Genomic DNA, 18,057 nt, shown 5'->3' with positions numbered 1-18,057 from the left:
CAGATGTGCTATCTGGGTTATCTGAAGCGACGGGAACACTTTTTGTAAGGATGCACTTTTTTGTTTTTCTTCAAATCAAGCTAAATACACGTAGAAACAGCGCATCCTTGTGGCGCGGATGATACAGAAGAGCATACACAGCATACGGTGATATGGAGAGACACAGAGGAGAGTGTTGACAAAGAAATTGTTGAATAAAGTCATTATTTTTTGTTTTCCTCGCTTAGAAAATGTATTCCCATCGCTACATATAACCCAGATTGCACGTCTGATGGCAGATGGAGTATTCTGATGATGACTTTCACTTATGGACCATGACACTGTTATTTACTTGGCAGTCTATGGGGACAGTCACAGGCCTATGGGACAGTCTCAAGCCCATCTTAAATTGTGTTCTGAAGACGAACGGAGCTTTTACGGGTTTGGAACGACATGGGGTAAGTGATTAATGACAAAATTTTCATTTTGGGGTGGAGTATCCCTTTAAGCGGGTTTGGAACGCATTAATTTATTTTTGTGGCAACTGTAATATGTGCCAGTTAAAGGAAATGCTTAGAATCTGTTCTAAGAGGTCTGATAAAAGGTAAATCTTAAAATAAAATAAAATAAGGAATTTTCTATATTATATGTGGACTACCGAAAGGAAGCTCAAAGCGTGTGTCCAGCAGCACTTGGTGAGGAGTGGGGTTTTTTGTGCCATATATCTCATCTTCCTTCATCAGAACCTCTGAATCCAGTGAGGTCCATTCTCCAGGCCCCTCCTGAAGAAGAGAGAGGGAGAACACTATAAGACTCCATGCCAGGGACTTTGACTGAATTTGTTTCACAGGGTATGTGCATTTTCCATTTATAAATTCATGAGGGCAATATTAATAAATTCAACTACATTTTTATATTTTCTGCAGAAAATGTGAGTGGCCGCCAACCTCTGAATACCAGTCCATTACCCATAATAACGCTTTCTCAAGTGAAAACATCTATCGAATCCCTTGTTGTCCTCTCACATCAAAATCCACTGACAGATTTTTTAAAAGTGTTTTTGAACTGCTTTCATTTGTAAACAGTGCTTGAGCTGTGCATTTTTTCTTCTTGATTCAGATGATACAACTTTTTCAATGAAAGAAAGCAATATTATAGATGGATTTTCATATTTTAGCCATGCGGCTTTAAGTTATAAACATCTTAATGAAGCTTTTTGCTTCACAAGAAATTAATTTATGGACTGGATTCATGATGGTTACTTGTGGATTATTGTGATGTTTTTATCAGCTGTTTGGACTGTCATTCTGACAGCATCACATTCACTGCAGAGGATCTACTTGCAAATGATGTAATGCTGAATTTCTCCAAATCTGCTGAAGAAAATCTTCAACATCTTGGATGGCCTAAGGGTCAATTTTCAGCACATTTTAATTTTGGGCTAAATTATTATTTTAATTGACTGCCTTTGACTGGCACCCTGGGGTTATTCCAGAACTGTCCAGTTCGAAGCTATTCAGGCATTGTTTTCATCATTCTCACCATTTGCACTCCCCACCCACCTCACGCTCTGGGCATGACTCAGATGGTCTTAACTTCTAGTGTGAAACAAGGTGGGAGTGGCACTTTTCATGCCTCACCAGATTGAAAGCTGAGATGTGTGACTGTTGTGGGTGTTATTCTGATTGGCTGGTGGTGCCCACTTACCTCATCTGATTGGCGTATGGTGTTAAGTGGGATCCATGCTGTTCCTATCAAGATGTCCCAGATGAGCCCTTTATTCCACACCTCCACAACCAGACCCAGGTCCAGACGATTAATCTCACTTGGGCCACAGATAGCGATGACAGAAATAGAGATCAGACTATCATCAAACATGATGAAGAAATGCACCAATTCTGAAATCTCCAAATTCACCCACAACTCTCTCTGAGTTTAAGGAAACTTCATCAGTGTCCTTTAGAGGAGAGTCTAAAAATAGCTTTACCAATGCTGGGTGAATTGAGAAAATGTACCTGGCATAAATATTTTTGTACAAATCATAAAAATGTAATTTTAAATTATTAATGGTACATTTTTGGAATGGAATTATATGGTTGAGTATACTTGTATATTGGTGGCTAACAGTATAGTTAATTGTGTCTTTTATAACATCAAGCTTAAGCCGGCTAATGTTTGCTTCAGTAGATATCCCTATGTACATAAATACATGATTTCATATCTGTATAAATTTGCATATAATTTTATTTGTTCATATTGTTTATGTCAGAATTAAAAGTAAAACTTTTTCTTTTTTTACTCTTTGGTGTGCCATTCCAAAACTGTATGACTCATGACCCACTAAAAGACAGTTGCATAGTGCTTTTATCCCCCAATCAGTCCATCATTCACTTTACTGGATTTAAAAAGTTTTTAAAAAATTAATATATATTATAATTAAATATATAAAAGTAATAAGGCTTAGAATCTAAATGAGGGTGAGTAAATAATGACCAAATTTTCATAATAATTCAGCTTACTCAAAGACAGTATATTTTGGACCTTGCTTTAGGGTTAACACATGGATCAAAAGAAAAGGACCAAAAGAAAGAAAGGGGGGGCCAGATTGTACATTTTACATCCTAGCCTGTACATTTTAATAAACAGTACTAATAGTAATAGTTAGATGCCAGATATATTATGTATTATTTAAGCTATGGCTCTGGGTAATTTAATTTTAGAATAGAGATCACGGTTCTCCCACGATTCTGAGAACAAAAGATTAGAAAATTAGACAAAATAATATGTAGGCTAATTTACTTGAGGTTATTTTTTGATGTTTTATTTAATGTTATAAATGAGTCTATTTACAAATGTCTTTAGTGTTACTTTTAATGGTAATGTTATAGTCTATTTTAAAATAGACATTAGGGATGTAACAATTAACCGCGAGCCAGTTGAAATCGATTCCAATATGTGACGATTCAAAACGGTTGAGAGGCTTAACAAATCGCGATTCATTTAGGGGTAGGAGTTTATATGAATGAAACTTCTAAAATACAGCTGAGTCTGAAACCAGAAATGTGGAGGTAGGAAGTACATTTGTCCAAATCTTATTTTCAATATTGATAATAAGAAATGTTTCTTGGGTTTCAAATCAGCATATTAGAATGATATCTGAAGGATCATGTGACACTGAAGACCAAAGTAAAGGCTGCTGAATATTCAGCTTTGCGATCACAGGAAAAAAAATAGTTTTTGTTATTTGTAATAATCTTTCATAATAGTTCTGTTTTTACTGTGTTTGTGGCAATGGTGAGCATAAGACACTTTTTTCAAAAACATTAAGAGTCCAAACTTTTGAACAGTAGTATACACCTCCACACAAAATCCCTTTAAAACACTGACTATTATTCCTTTGTGGAAGAATAAATGTTAGCAATCTGAGAGAGCATCTCCACAATTCTGTTCGGCAAATGGTTTCATTGTCTATCTCTCTCTCATTTTATGTCTATCGCTATCAATTTGTCTCGTCTCTTTACTAGACTGATCTCTGCCATGTAATGTCAGCAAAGTGGCGCAGTTTAACCTCTCAAAGATCCGACAAAACCTGAACACTCATCCTCTTTATCCCCATAACAATCTCTCTCTCACATACACACCTGACAATGTACACTTACTCTACTAACACACAAACTTTCTCACTTACTCATATATAGTTTTGTACTGGATCCAAACATGAGACCACTACACAGCTCTCCCTTTTATATTACAGGGTGTGCATTAATGCTTATTAATTCAAAAATCTGTGTTTAATAGGTCTTTTTAAAATTGACACAAATGACAGGTGTAATTAAAAATGTATTCATTATACTGTTGTCCATAATTATCTACAATACAATCCAGCTGTTAGTAATCCTAATCTTCACATTACGTAATCAGATGGTATTGTCCCACTCCACAAAACCAGGATTTGCCCTGACAGTGACACACTTTTCACACTTTTTATTCACATAATGTTCATGTTTATGTTTGATGATAAGAATTTGTATTTTAATCCAAAATTTTTCATTTTGCTGTTCAATCATCTTTTGACTTAAACATACATGTCACTAGTAAATATTTTAATTTTATTTATTTATATTATCATTATATATTTTTGTTCCATGTGCCACATAAAAAAACAGTTCTTCTACATTACCAAACCATATCATGTGAATCAGTAATTTAATATTATAAAAATGTATGTGTATATGTATTTGACTATGTATGGTGTGTGCGAGTATTAAACCTATATAAACACTTGTAACCTAATCTATTATTAGAGACGCCCCTCTCCCTGGACAGATGATAAATTAATTTTGCCTGTCATATTTGGGAAGCATATTTAAACTGGCCATCTACTCATGGCTGAACAGCACAGTCTAGCCACAAAAACACAGAAATGACAGCTGGGAATATTGCGTCCGCTCTAAATATGATAGTGTGACAGCTTTCCTGCATAATGTGTCACACTAACAGGCCTTTCACATTTACTCATATGAAACCTTCTCGCTATCAATACCTTTCTTTCTATAATACATTCACTTCATCCTTCTACACTTTAGTTTACACACAATGCCACTTCAAAAGTGTGTTGTGTATGTGTGGATTTTAACCTGCCAATCATTCGAGAGTGCTAAGCAGCAGGACAATAATCCAGCCCCAGAGGATCTCTGTCTGAATAGAACACACACACAAAGCTGAGCCACTGGCCTAGAATCCTAACACACACTATCCCTATAATTATACAACACTTTCTCAAAGAGGTAAAAGGCACATTGCTACTGATTTAGGCTTTCCGACCAAAACAGCCAGATAGAATGGCTGATATTATTTGGAACGTTTTTCGGGGTGTCAAAGGTCAGTAGAACATGTTGTGGTTATTCTGCATCTAAGAGGGGAATTGACAAATTTGGGTTTGGAAAGATTCTTTTCATGTTTTTTAAAATGATATTCTAAAATATATTCATTTCAAATAACTGTTTTATATTTGAATATGTTTTAAAACAATTTATTCCTGAGATGGTATTTTCAGCAGCCAATACTGCAGTTATCAGTGTCACATGATCCTTCAGAAATCATTTTAATATGCTGATTTGCTGCTCAATAAACATTTCTTATTATCAATATTGAAAACAGTTGTGCTGCTTAATATTGTTGTGAAATCTGTGATACATTTTACAATATTCTTTTAATATATAGAATGTTCAAAAGAAGAGCATTTATTTGAAATATCTTTTGAAAAACCAAATATTATCGTGTTTGATGTTATAATTGTCTTTACTGGTCACTTTTGATCAATTTACTGCATCTGTTATGAATAAAAGTATTAAAAATGTCTTACTGACCCTATATTTGGGTCAGAATACACATGAAACCTCATCATTTAACAATAGTTAAAATAATATAATCAAACTACTGACAATCTCACATATTTCTCCAAATTGTCCCAAAACACAAGTGACTTATATTTTCCCTATTTTCTATGTTCACTATTTTTCAATGCAATTGAGGTTTTTAATCTTCAAAAAAAGTATGCAACAATATACCATGAGATTCAGGCTTCAAGAGCTTTGTACGAGAAACAGACTGAAATGAACCCTTCTCTCACCCCCATTATCACTCAAATTAAATGTGAAATGTAATCTCTAATAATGTCTACAAATTGTGTTACTTTCAACACTGTTTAGATTAGATTACTGATAAATATTGGAAAAACATTAAGTAACTCTTCCATCTCTGGGTGAAGACTGAACAAATGTGCTTTTTTTAATAGAAGAAGTAAAACTTTAAATGTGTTTTGTGAACTCCCAGTCCAGCTCCCCCTCTCTCTGGTAATCCCCGTAACTGCAGCTGATTCTCAGAATTCTTCCTGAAGAATTGACAAAATAATCTCTGGAACCATCTGAAAAATCAGGGACAAACCTCTAGGACATGCAAAACCTCCTGAGAGCCCATCAAAAAGCTATTTAACATTTGTCATTACAACACAAGAGGGTCCAAAGGTAAGGGAAGGTAAGACAAACTGTAGTGTGTGTGCATAATTTAAAGCAAGAACCAAATAAATTGCTATATGAAGATATAAGGAACGTAACAAGTCTATCTTTTATAAAATAATAAATTGCACACTTTATCCTAAAATAAATATTGCTGTTTATATATATATAGTATATCTATATGTATGTATATATATGTGTAGATGTGTTGTGTGGGTTGTGTGTGTGATGGGTGTGTGTGTTTTCTTGTTCAAAGAAAACATATCTGCTCATCCAGTTTGATGTGCTCATAAAAAATCTTACATTTTCCACAGCAAAGTAGATCTGAGTGGGTTTTAAAAGTCCTTCAATGAATTGGGGCTCTTTCATTAAGCACATATTTGAGTGTTACAGTGCTACAGACATTTCAAAAAGCACGGAAACACAAAAGCAGCAATACTCACAACATGAAATCCTGTTCCCAGCAGGGCCGGTCTCCTCGCACTGTGATGGTTGTGCTTTTAACATTCTGGACCTTCAGCGTGACATACACATTAAACTTGCCTGCAAAACAACAACAACAACAACAAAAAAAAACAGGTTTAGAACATTAACACCTATCCGTTCCATATAGTTCACCCAAAAAATGAAAATTCTATCATCATTTACTCATCCTCCTGTTATTCTAAACCTATGAGTTTCTTTCTTCTTTCAGGATTGTATAGGTCACTAAATGCTCTTTTTTGGCTACATGAATTCTTCAAGCACAGGAATACAGAACTTAGTTGAGGAATCCATCTTTTTAGATATTAAATAAACCAACTCATGTGATGTCATAGCAAACTGGCAAGTATTGTAATAGAAAATTGAGATGTGTCATCCTCCTCTTAGGTGTGTGTGTAAAAATTCATGGTTTTATGTAAATGGAATAGTTATTATGTGCAGCGACACAGACAGGTTGAAATAGGCTGTCAGAGGTCAAAACAACCAGGAATAATTAAAACCTAGACAATAAAGTGCCACAAGAGCACAACGAGAGCCACAAGTACAGGGGAATGTGAAAAACAATTGTGAGTGCTTCTATAATCTCTCCAAAACTGGTTTTTATAAAATCAGTTCCCTGTACAATCTCATTATTAAATGATTTGGAGATCAATTTCAGGATTAAAAAAAAACTGTCTGATTTGAACAATATAGGCAAATGCCACTTCATCTTCTGAAATGTAAAAAGTTATATATTGTAACTTTCAGAACTCAAAAAACTTCATCCTCAGCCCCAAAAGCCATGTTTTTAACTTTTTAACTAAGCTACAAAAGAAAATTCAGAATATGAAGATAGATTGAATGTGTGTGTTTTGTTTTGTTTGGTTGGTAAAGAAGCAGAGTCAAAGTCATTTGCTGTACAGAATTTACACAGCACATGCATAACAAAGGCAGAGCAGAGCAGAAAAACACCTGCTATTACAGGAGCCACATCAATTATATCTAAACAATGATGCCAAGTCTTATACTTGATTATCAAAATAGACAGGAAATGCATTTTAAGCCAATCATGGAGTCAATTATATAAACGGCTTCTTAATCAAATATAAATTGGTCAATTGCAAAGTTGTCACTAACATAAAAAAATTAAACATCTTTCCAACTAATACATGTGTTCCAGTCTACAATAAGCATTTGAATCCAGCTTGGTTTGTTAAGACTGAGCAAAATAAAATCAATCTTGACTATACTTGGTATACTGAATTGCATTTTTTTAAGAAGACAAAACAAAACATATTACCAAACTAACAAAGACTTCAAGACTCATTTCACAGGGGTGATTTTTTAAAGAAAATAGCAAAAATAAGAAGAAAGAAAGAATTAGAGGGAGAGAGGCAGTATTATCAAATTGGACAAAAAAGAAAGGATTATTCTAAACAATATTCATTTCAGATAGAGAAATTATTATTTTGTTTCTAGAGAATATTTTTTCTATAAAACAATGTGTTCATTACCCTGTGATTACTCTAAATTTAGCTCATAAAATATCAGCATGGGCTGAACTTCCCATCTGCGGAAATTAATCAGCAGACAAATTGCTCAATGACATTTCTATTTACAGTGACATTATTCATCCAATCAAGGCTTTTGGCCTGAGAAGCCCTCACAGAAATGAAGCCTGTATTTTTTGTGCAGTCTTTTAAGGAGAATTTTCTTAAAACAGCTAAAAAATATGCTCAATAAAATCACCTGAATATAAGAGGTATCCACTGACCACCTCTTGAAAGGCTTTCTGTCCTTCACTCTTGATTTATTTCAATAGTCCGGTGTCTAATGAATCCTGTAGAAAGCCCCAGAGAAAATGTGTCCTTCACTGAAGAGGGTCTCTCAATCTTTTCATCCAAGATTATCTGGCACGACTAACAAATAGTCATGATCTTTGCTCTCCAATTCTCCTTCCCTAAACCTTTATCTCTACCTTTCACTTACCCAGGTTCAATTTACCTTAACTGTCAGTCTTAAGAAATACAGAGAAAGAGTAAGACAGGAGATGCCCAAAAAAACAGATGAGATCTCAGTCAATCTCAATTGTTTCTCTTATAGTCAGCAGTGAGATTACATGAAGAAGAAAATAAGATCTTTGCTTAGAGTAATAGATCACCATAAAATTACATTTCTGTCACCATTTACTCATCCTCAAGTCATATGGACTATATTTTTGATGCTTCTTTGGTATGTTGTATATATATATCAATCTATGTATCAATGTCAAATATCAATATGTATCAATAAAACGAATACTTATTTTCATTATATATACTGCAATGATTTGAAATAATCCATTTTTTTTTTAATTTGAATTAAAAAAAAATAGAATAAATTTGTAATCAGTAATATTCTCCCAAATTCTATTCTGTAAATACTATAGTAATTTGTTAAAATACATGAATCACTTTATTAGAGGTTCATAAGATATCTTAAATTGTGCTCTATGTCAAAATGAGTAAAATATTACAATATGAACTCAAATATTTTTAAACTGCTCTTTCAAGACCAAACTATCTGGGCTATGTAATCCACACTCATTTCATTGCACTCTAATTGCATATAAAACAACGCTCCCTTTTGATTTTATATTTTCAATCTAAGGAAATTCAGCAGAACGTCTGAGACAACTGACACTAAAACAAACCACAAACTGCAAACTCGAACTCTGCCGGGATCTAAAAGAGCAACAGTTGAGCAATAAAACAGTCCTCTGAGTGTGTATGCACAGCATTAGTACTAATTTAATCCTGGACAAGTGTCATGTGTTTGTCTAGGTGAGAACTAGACAGCTTTTCTCTAGTTTAATGAGAATTCTTCCAATTTCTCTCTGCAGACAGGCTGTAAGACCCTGAGTGTAATCTCTGTCCCCATGGATTCATCCTTATCCCAGAGCCGGCAGAGAGGGACACAGCTTCTACAGCCCGCTCTTGATATGACCACCGTAATGAAGAGCAGAATTGGGGCTGAATAAGAGAGAGATGAAGGATAGAGCCGGAGAAGATAGAAAAAGTCGGTGAAGGGCAATTGATTCTTTGTAAGAGCTGGGCTGGTTCCATATGTGTGTGTGTGTCAGTCATTGTTTAACAGTTAGTTACCGACATCTTAACTAACTTAGCTAGTTGTCTTAAACAGCTATCCTTTATGTCTTTTCTCAATACACTTAGCACTGGGTTAACATCTTTTTTAAACCTCAGATAAAGGCCACTTTTAACATTGGCTTAAGCAACATTCCACAATTTTTATTTTGCCCAGAGATGAACTGAGATCAATAAAGTATACAAAGACTGATGGCTAACCCAGGGTAAAAAAAGATACACAGGCAGGTGTGCTAAAGCAGGTTAGAAATAAACTTTGCAGGACAGGGGGTCCCCAGGAGCATTGTTGAAGACCTCTAGATTCTAACAAGCCTAACAACAACTTACAAGCATAACTGGTCTGTCTAAAAAAAATGTTTCTGTCTTGAAATCTTCCATGGTCATTCTTTTTTCTCTGGCTAAGAAACTATCTGAACTCTCTCACTTTTCAACTCAGTTTCTTTTAATGAACTCAATTTCTTTATGCCAATGAAATAAGCTTTTGTGTGTGTGTGTGTGTGTGTGTGTGTGTGTGTGTGTTTGGCCCTAACATCTATAGCAGCTATATTATCTCTAGATATTTATTTGATTCTCAGCATACCCACATGGAAAATAAAGTAGGGTGAATTTGTGGGCCACATCCTGTTAAACTTGTAATTTAGAAACTCTGATTTTTTTTTTATCACTTTTGATAACTTTAATGTCCATCTATAATATTGTAATTTGAATTTAGTTCATATAATGTGTTATTTTCTAGGTATATACCAATAAACATATTAAGATGATGCACTCCAGACATGTATTTTCAAGTAAAGTGGGCCATCTTTGTTTTATCAAAAAAAGATTCTATTGATCCTCTTAATTAAAAATTATTTTAAGAATATGTTTATTAACACATTATCAAACAAACATAATAAGGAACACTTAAAACGTTAAAAATATATAGCACACTTAGTCAAAGTGGGCCAGTAATATTAAACCTTACAAAACTATTTTTAAATGCATTTTTTGCTTTTTAATCATTGTTAACTGCAGTAACAAATAACACAAGGAAGGTCACAATAATATTTGTTTACATTTAGTGAGGAACTTTAAAGTTAGAAATGAAAATCTGAATGTTAAAGGGCTTACTAACTTTCAAGAGTCCTCCTTTAGAGATGTAGCCACTATCAGGGTCATATAACATCAGCAAAAACTAATTTATAATCTAAAGAATTAGTGTCCCTTTAATTAAGTCCATTGTAATGAAAGTGTAAATCCACTGAGCACACTAAAATTAAGCTTAAATGGCCCTCTTACCTGATGGCCCACTTTACCTGAATTCATCATAAATGTTTCTGCATTTATATTGGTGACCATCACTCAGACTGTGTCCTCAAGAACAAAACACTACAATGACTCCATAAGAAGTCAAATGAAAGTAAAAAGCATGTGTATTGTTTGGTGAAACAAATAATTTTCATGCTTTCTATTACATTATTTTAATATATTTCTAAATAAAAAGAGTTAGCTTATGTGTGGGCTTATAGAATCACTTCATCTAGGTATTGAAAAACAAAAAATAGCAAAAAATTTTGCTGTCCAAAGCAGTAGTTGGTTTCAGTTTGAAATCTACATTTCACAAAATTAAAGACTGAGGTTTCAAGTACAGTGAGGAAATATGCACTAATCTCTATTTTTTTTTTTTTTTTTTGAAAACTGGAGGCAAAAGAAAAGCTAAAACTTTAACTTTTGCTTTTCAATTTGTGGACCATGTTAAATGCAATCCTACAGTTAAGCTGCAGAAGAGCTGAAACATGCTTGAAGTTAAAAGCATTAAACGGAAATGCAGAAACAAGGTGTGATTTTTGTGATTAATGGTCTTATCTGGGCCTAGGGTGAAGCGGAGAAATTATCAAATATTCATATCATTCTGAATCTCTAATTACTTTTGAGGGTACATCATTACATCTGTACCCAGTTCCTACACTCTCTCTCTCACTTTCCCAGAGTGCAAAGGGCCTCCCAGGGATGCCTAACCTGATGAATATTTCATTTTTGATGACTTACGAAAATAAATAAGTCATATTCGCACATGCCTGGACCTGTACACGACATTTAAGAGCTATTTGGAGAAATACTCCCACATGTGATGTTAAAAATAAAAACACAGACACACACACACACACACACACACATATATATATATATATATATATACACATCTAGTCCATATAACAGAGCAGCAGTGTTAATCAAATCTTATTTTATGATTTTACCACATTACATACTGCTATATAATGAACAGTTTGGGAACAGTTTTTTTTAAATAAATACTTTTATTCAGCAAGGATACATTAAACTGACAGTAAGAGACAGTAAAATTATTTATAATGTAACAAAAGTTTTCAATTTTAAATAAATGCTTTTTTTTCACTTCTATTTAACAAATAATCCTGAAAAAGTTGCATGGTTTCCACAAAAATAAGAAGCTTAGCAACACAACCATTTTCAACAATAATAATAACTGTCCAAATCAGCATATTAAAATGATTTCTAAAGGGTCATGTGACACTGATATTTCACTGTATTTGTTACTGTATATTTGGTCAAATAAATGCACCCTTGGTAAGTATAAGAGACTTCTTTAAAAATAATAATAATAATCTGAATGGTAGTGTGCACAATACATCAAGATAAACATCATGCAAGTAATCAATATAAAAGGAAAATGAAGTATCTTCAGACGGAAACCGAATGCATGTTTAGAAAAGGTTAGAAGCCCAGAAACAGGAGTTTAGACACCCTGTCTCAATAATAGGCTTCCTCATTTGATGCAATTAAGCTTCAGCACCTGTTAAACTTTCATGTTTCAATAAGAATACCTCTGTGGCAAAGATAATAGAATCTTATTAGGAGTCGAACTGCATTTGATTCTAGCACAGTATTGAATTCTGTGCTGTGGGTGGGACACTCTGAGAAGAGGCTGGAAAGGCTTTTTCTGTTATGAGCAATAGATTAGATTTCTATGGGCTTCTCTGTCACTCAGACAGACCTCTGTTCATTTGGGAGTCTGACACAGACTGATGCTCTGCTGCTGCTGGTCAAACACACTCTCTCTCTCTCTCAATGATCTTAGTCTCATTTATGGAATAGTCACTGTACATGAGGTCAATCAAGAGATCACAAATTTTGCAGTTATGATGGTCTCATCTGGTAATTAAAACACACCATGTATGCATACATAAAGTGTAAGTGTGTGTGTGTGTATATATATATATATATATATATATGTGTGTGTGTGTGTGTGTGTGTGTACACATTTAGATGAATAATTTCTGCACTACTAGCAGCACCAAAGAGAATCACAGAAATAGTTGTAATACTCCCCATCTGCCAGTGGCTGGACAGGTAGTTCTGCCCCAAACCCATGCCACTGGTTGAATTGATGTTATTTTGTTTAGCCCAGTCGGGCCACTCAAACAAACAGATTGCAATTCTTTTTGATGCTGCTAGTTGTGGAGAAATTACGCACTTCAGCTGTGTCCAAAATAGCATGCTGTCTTGTTGTACTACATTTGGTTTGAAACTTACTTTGTGACTGTTAGAAAAGTATGTTCTATGTAGTATGAATAAATGGGTAACATGGAATAAATTCGGACATACTACATCTGCCATGTTGTCACTAGTTTTGGGGGATATGGTCATTTTTTAAATCGTCATATCGCCAGCCCATGAGATCACTGATAGACGATACTGGGGGCAAGAGAGAGACTCTCTTTCATAACTATGTGGTGTTTTAAACCGCGTGGGCACGCGAGAGAGAGAGCCCATGAAAGCACCAATTATCAAAATAATATACTTTCAAACATACTGATAAACTAACATGTTAAATATAAAAGTATTTAAAACAGCTAGTTCATATATATTCGGATAAAACAGTCATACATGGCTATTAGGACCTTGCGTCCTGTGAGAAGTTTGCCACATCGGCACACAGACGTTATCAGTCAACTGTGAAAACTGTGAAAAAAGCAGATGTATTTTAAAGACCAACAGTTTAACACTAAATACTGGACATAAACGAACATGTTAAATATAAAAGTATTTAAACCTGGTCAGTTCATATATTTGGAGTAAAGTTAAAAGCCAGGTCATGATATTTTAAATTGTCCTAATATTGTGTTGGAGTCCAACAGGTTTAAATGCATCTAAGGTCTGAAAACATTGTAATTTTCTCAGAATATACATTGAATATTGGAAGCATTTTTCAATGATTTCAAAACTATTCGTTCGAAGCAGTCCGGAGTGTTAGAACTGTAAAGCCCTCCCTTCCATAAGCCTACTCTGCTCTGATTGGTCAGATGGCCACATCTGTTGTGATTGGTCTTTCCGTAAACAATGCGTGTCGGAAACGAAACGGCCATTACCATAATTGAATTTTTGCTCCGGAAGGTTACTTGTAAACAAAGATGCTATAAGTTTACAAAAATGGCATCAATATTACCTTATCAATACGAGCCCGAGTCCGAGGATTATACTGATGCAGTCGCTCAACCGAAACTCCATCGCAAGCACGACTTGATCAGGACGTTTCTCAGTAGTAAGTTTAAACTCTGCATACTTTACCTGATGTGACAGCTGTTTTATTGCATTCATTATTATTACTTACTTATTTGAGGTGAAAACATAGCGGTCTTCTTGAAATTATGTAAACACACTAACTAGCGGAAGTGTTTGTGGGCAGGTCAGAGTGTTCTTATTTCGCGGGCAGGCGGGGATTATGTAAATATGTTACCTTGTGACGTATATAGGTAACATGCAGAAGATTCGAAAGAAGATTCAAAATTCTAAGTCGGTTCAGAGTCGACTTCTTTTGAGAGACATTATCTTTATTTTTCATGCACTTTTTTGATTAACAACGTTGCAGACTGTTTACATTGAAGGATATAGCACAAAAAATTTTTTTTTTTGAAAACCCATATGACCTGCTCTTTAAATTAAACGGATACATCTGTCATACAGAGCTCCAGACCACACGCCCCATAATGAGCCACAGAAACAAGGATGAGATGTGTTCTAACATAACTGTGACATTAAACTCAGTTAGTGAGGGCTCGGTTGAAATATAGGCCGTTCAGATTAACGTACAATACCTTATATCAGCAGACGATGTTCGTCTGTGTTTGTTTGTGGTTGTAGACTCCTTCACTGGCTACAGGCTCTAATCTTAATGTGTGAAATATCAGGGCAATTTGCTAATAACAGCCTAATTATAATAGACCACCTAATTAGAATAATAATAATAATTGAATACATTTATAGGAGAATGAACCTAATATCGTCTTGACTATCGACAAAGACATCTGCTATTGTCGAAATCTCTGACTATCAGATACATGATACTATCGTCTATCTGCACAACCCTAGTTGTCACCATCACATGACCTACCAGCATCAGTTGCATCACATCACTGCTATTCACAATCCTATCCCGTGGCTTCATTGGATAGTAAAGTGTCTGTCGAATGTGCACTCTAGAAATAATAGGTCATCCAGATACTTTTCGCCTAATGTTTTTTGAAACACTAAATTGGACATACTACAATTTTGGCATACTGTTTTTCACATACTACTGTATATAGTATGGAAGTAGACATATTCGGACACAGAGTTCAGCTTTAAGGAACTTAGCCGATAGATGGATGAATGGATGATGCATGATGAAGTAGAAGCAGATATTCATTGTGTTGGTGACAGGGAGAATGAGAAGACTCAGACACGGTCAATAAGAACACAGAATGCCAGACAGAGACAAAAACACTAGCTCATTAGCTTCTCAAATAGATTCATCAGTTCATACTCATGTACCCATATAGATTTATTTACCATAAATTTGTCTCCACAATCAATACCTATTCTACTAGCCTTTCAACTTCAATATCACCACCTTAAACACTTGCTCTAAAACATTTTTATCAGAAGTTTTTATCTAAAGTGACTTACAGATGAAAAAACGCCAAGCATTTCAACATAAGTGTCAAATATTTATTTATTTTATGTTATAAGACACACAAAACAGCAACTATATCACATATTCTAGAAGCTTGGTACCTCATAAACAACCTTTCCCTGGCAGACTGAAATAAACCTCTGCACCTTGCCTCTCTGAAACTGCATCACAGTCAGACTGAAGCTGGAGATTGAAGCCAGCTCTTGCCATTTTTGTATGCAACATGCATCAGATTATAATTAATAATCTCAAAACTGATTCAGAAAAGACTAAAAGCTTGAGTCCAGTTTTTATGGATCTATACCAATATTAACATTCTGGTTGATATGATAAGATTATAAGTTGCATGGCAGATAATGGATAAATATTATATATATATATATATATATATATATATATATATATATATATATATTATATATATATATATATATATATATATATATATATATATAGAGATATATATTTACATATTTACACACACACACAATTCTATAATATATAATGATATCAAATTCTATACTATGTTTGAATAGATTAAGAAAAACACTAAAATCTCAAATCAATCATTTTAAATGCTGCAAAATTATAATGTATATTATAAAAAATATATATTCATTTTGAGAATTGATAAAGATATCAAGAGAATCTAAATTCATTAAAAAGGAAATAGAATATGCACAAATGTTTGATATTAAATATCTAATGTCAGCTGGTACTGATAAGTAAAAAATAATCATCCCTAATTTTTATGATGTTTTATTAATGTAAATCTCATTTCATTGCTCTTCTATAAAGCTTATCATATTCTAAAGTTCAGTCATTAAAAGACTAATACACTTACAATGTGTGAGTGTTTGTATCTCTCCTGGGAAGAGAGTGCTATGTGTGTTATAGAAGAGTGAAAATCCCCTGACAGTCTAGTGCTTGCCTGCTGGCTAACAAAGAAACCAGTTCACTGTGTCTCTCCAGTCCAAGCCAAACTGGGCCCGCATCATGAGTCTGATTAAAGCCACCAAACACTCCATGTGAATGACAACTGACTGCACTGAATGTGTTATTTTTTTCCTATTTGATTCTAGGGTAATTGTAGAGCCACAACTGTTTCACACATGACGCAAACAGTCCATAAAAAGTTACCTGGAGGTCCTTGGAGCTTGGCCTTTTTTCACTGAAAAGAACAAGAAAAAAGATGAAGTGAAAACCACAAATAGCGTGAAGAGATTTTTTTTTTTTTTTTATATAATGACAAGGGACAAAATACAGATACAGGCAAAATACTGCTTAATATAAATAAGAACCACATATATCAAGCAAATGCAAAAACCAAGCACAGGGTTCAGTCCCGACATCCAAAACAAATAATTTCCTTTCCTGGCCCATAGCCATTAAATTTTTTAACCCTCTACATTCATATTGCATTTTAATGGCAGATTGTTCAGGCTGACACCTAGACTCCAAAACAGGCAATCTTTTGTTCAAGGGACAGCTTAAAGAACAGATTAAAGCAACATGGCAGAACTACCCAGGTGAAGACGACAAGCCAAAAATATAAACTTCACACAATCACAATCTTTTTTCAGGAAGTGGAAGAGACTTAAAGTAAAAGACATGCACAGATCTAAAAACTAAACACTGAAGCTCTGTCCCTCCTCCCCCCAACACCACATCGTGCTATATACATCCGTCAGCTTTTCACTTTCCCCTCGTGCTTCCTCTCTACATGTGTAGAACAAAACTTCTCAACATCCACAGCAACACACAAACACTGCAAATCAAATCTGCTAAAACATTACCATGCAGCTCTTTGCATACACTTTCTTCATACCCTATGCCTCAACTGTAAAACATGGTCTGGAGCAAAATTGCTGATAGAAAAGACGTGTAAGTGTAAGTTCTGTATGCAAGTAGGGTAAGAGTTACATTCACAATGAGACCACAATCATATTTATTTTCTGTTATCCCAGAATATCTCTCTATTCATCATCGAGATGTCAGCCCCCCTCTTTTGATTTTTCTGTAGCAATGCTTCCTCTCTCCATCACTGCTGACAGCATGACAGATCTCTGTGACACAAAAGACCTCACAGAACAGCAATTTACTCTAGTCCAGACGAACTAAAATCAATTGTATTAGATTTATAAAGGGAGCAAACTCTTTCAGCAGTTTAAAACTGCTGGCATGCTTATATGCATGCGTACTGTCGGTGCAAATATTCAGTTTCCATATTATTTCTTAGAACAGAATATTTAGCCTAGCGGTTGTAAATAATTTCAATAGTCAACAGCTCAACAGAATTGATAAAATAACAAGAGTTTTAGACTTCTGAAGAAATGTAAGTGGCGTTTGCACATGCAAAAACTACCACCAATATATGGTGCTCTTGGTGGTTGCCAGGGTGTTGCTAATACTGTTAAAGTCACGATAAATCAGAAGTATAAGTTCTTCCAAATTGTGATTTCATGCGAACTTTAAACTTGCAGTT

General features: G+C 34.5%; 1 long non-coding RNA gene across 1 annotated transcript; it reads right to left on the bottom strand.

The window, feature by feature from the left end:
- Nucleotides 1–693: 693 nt before the first annotated feature.
- On the bottom strand, nt 694–16,740 carry LOC122142634. The gene is made up of 4 exons (XR_006158701.1): nt 16,713–16,740; nt 6,440–6,539; nt 1,687–1,804; nt 694–761 (listed from the first exon to the last, which is right to left on the bottom strand). It is a non-coding gene; the product is annotated as an uncharacterized LOC122142634 (long non-coding RNA).
- Nucleotides 16,741–18,057: the final 1,317 nt, after the last annotated feature.

This window comes from Cyprinus carpio, chromosome A5, assembly GCF_018340385.1.
Source record: "Cyprinus carpio isolate SPL01 chromosome A5, ASM1834038v1, whole genome shotgun sequence".
In the NCBI taxonomy this organism is placed as follows: Eukaryota; Metazoa; Chordata; class Actinopteri; order Cypriniformes; family Cyprinidae; genus Cyprinus; species Cyprinus carpio.
This window is presented reverse-complemented; position numbering and strand designations above follow the sequence as displayed.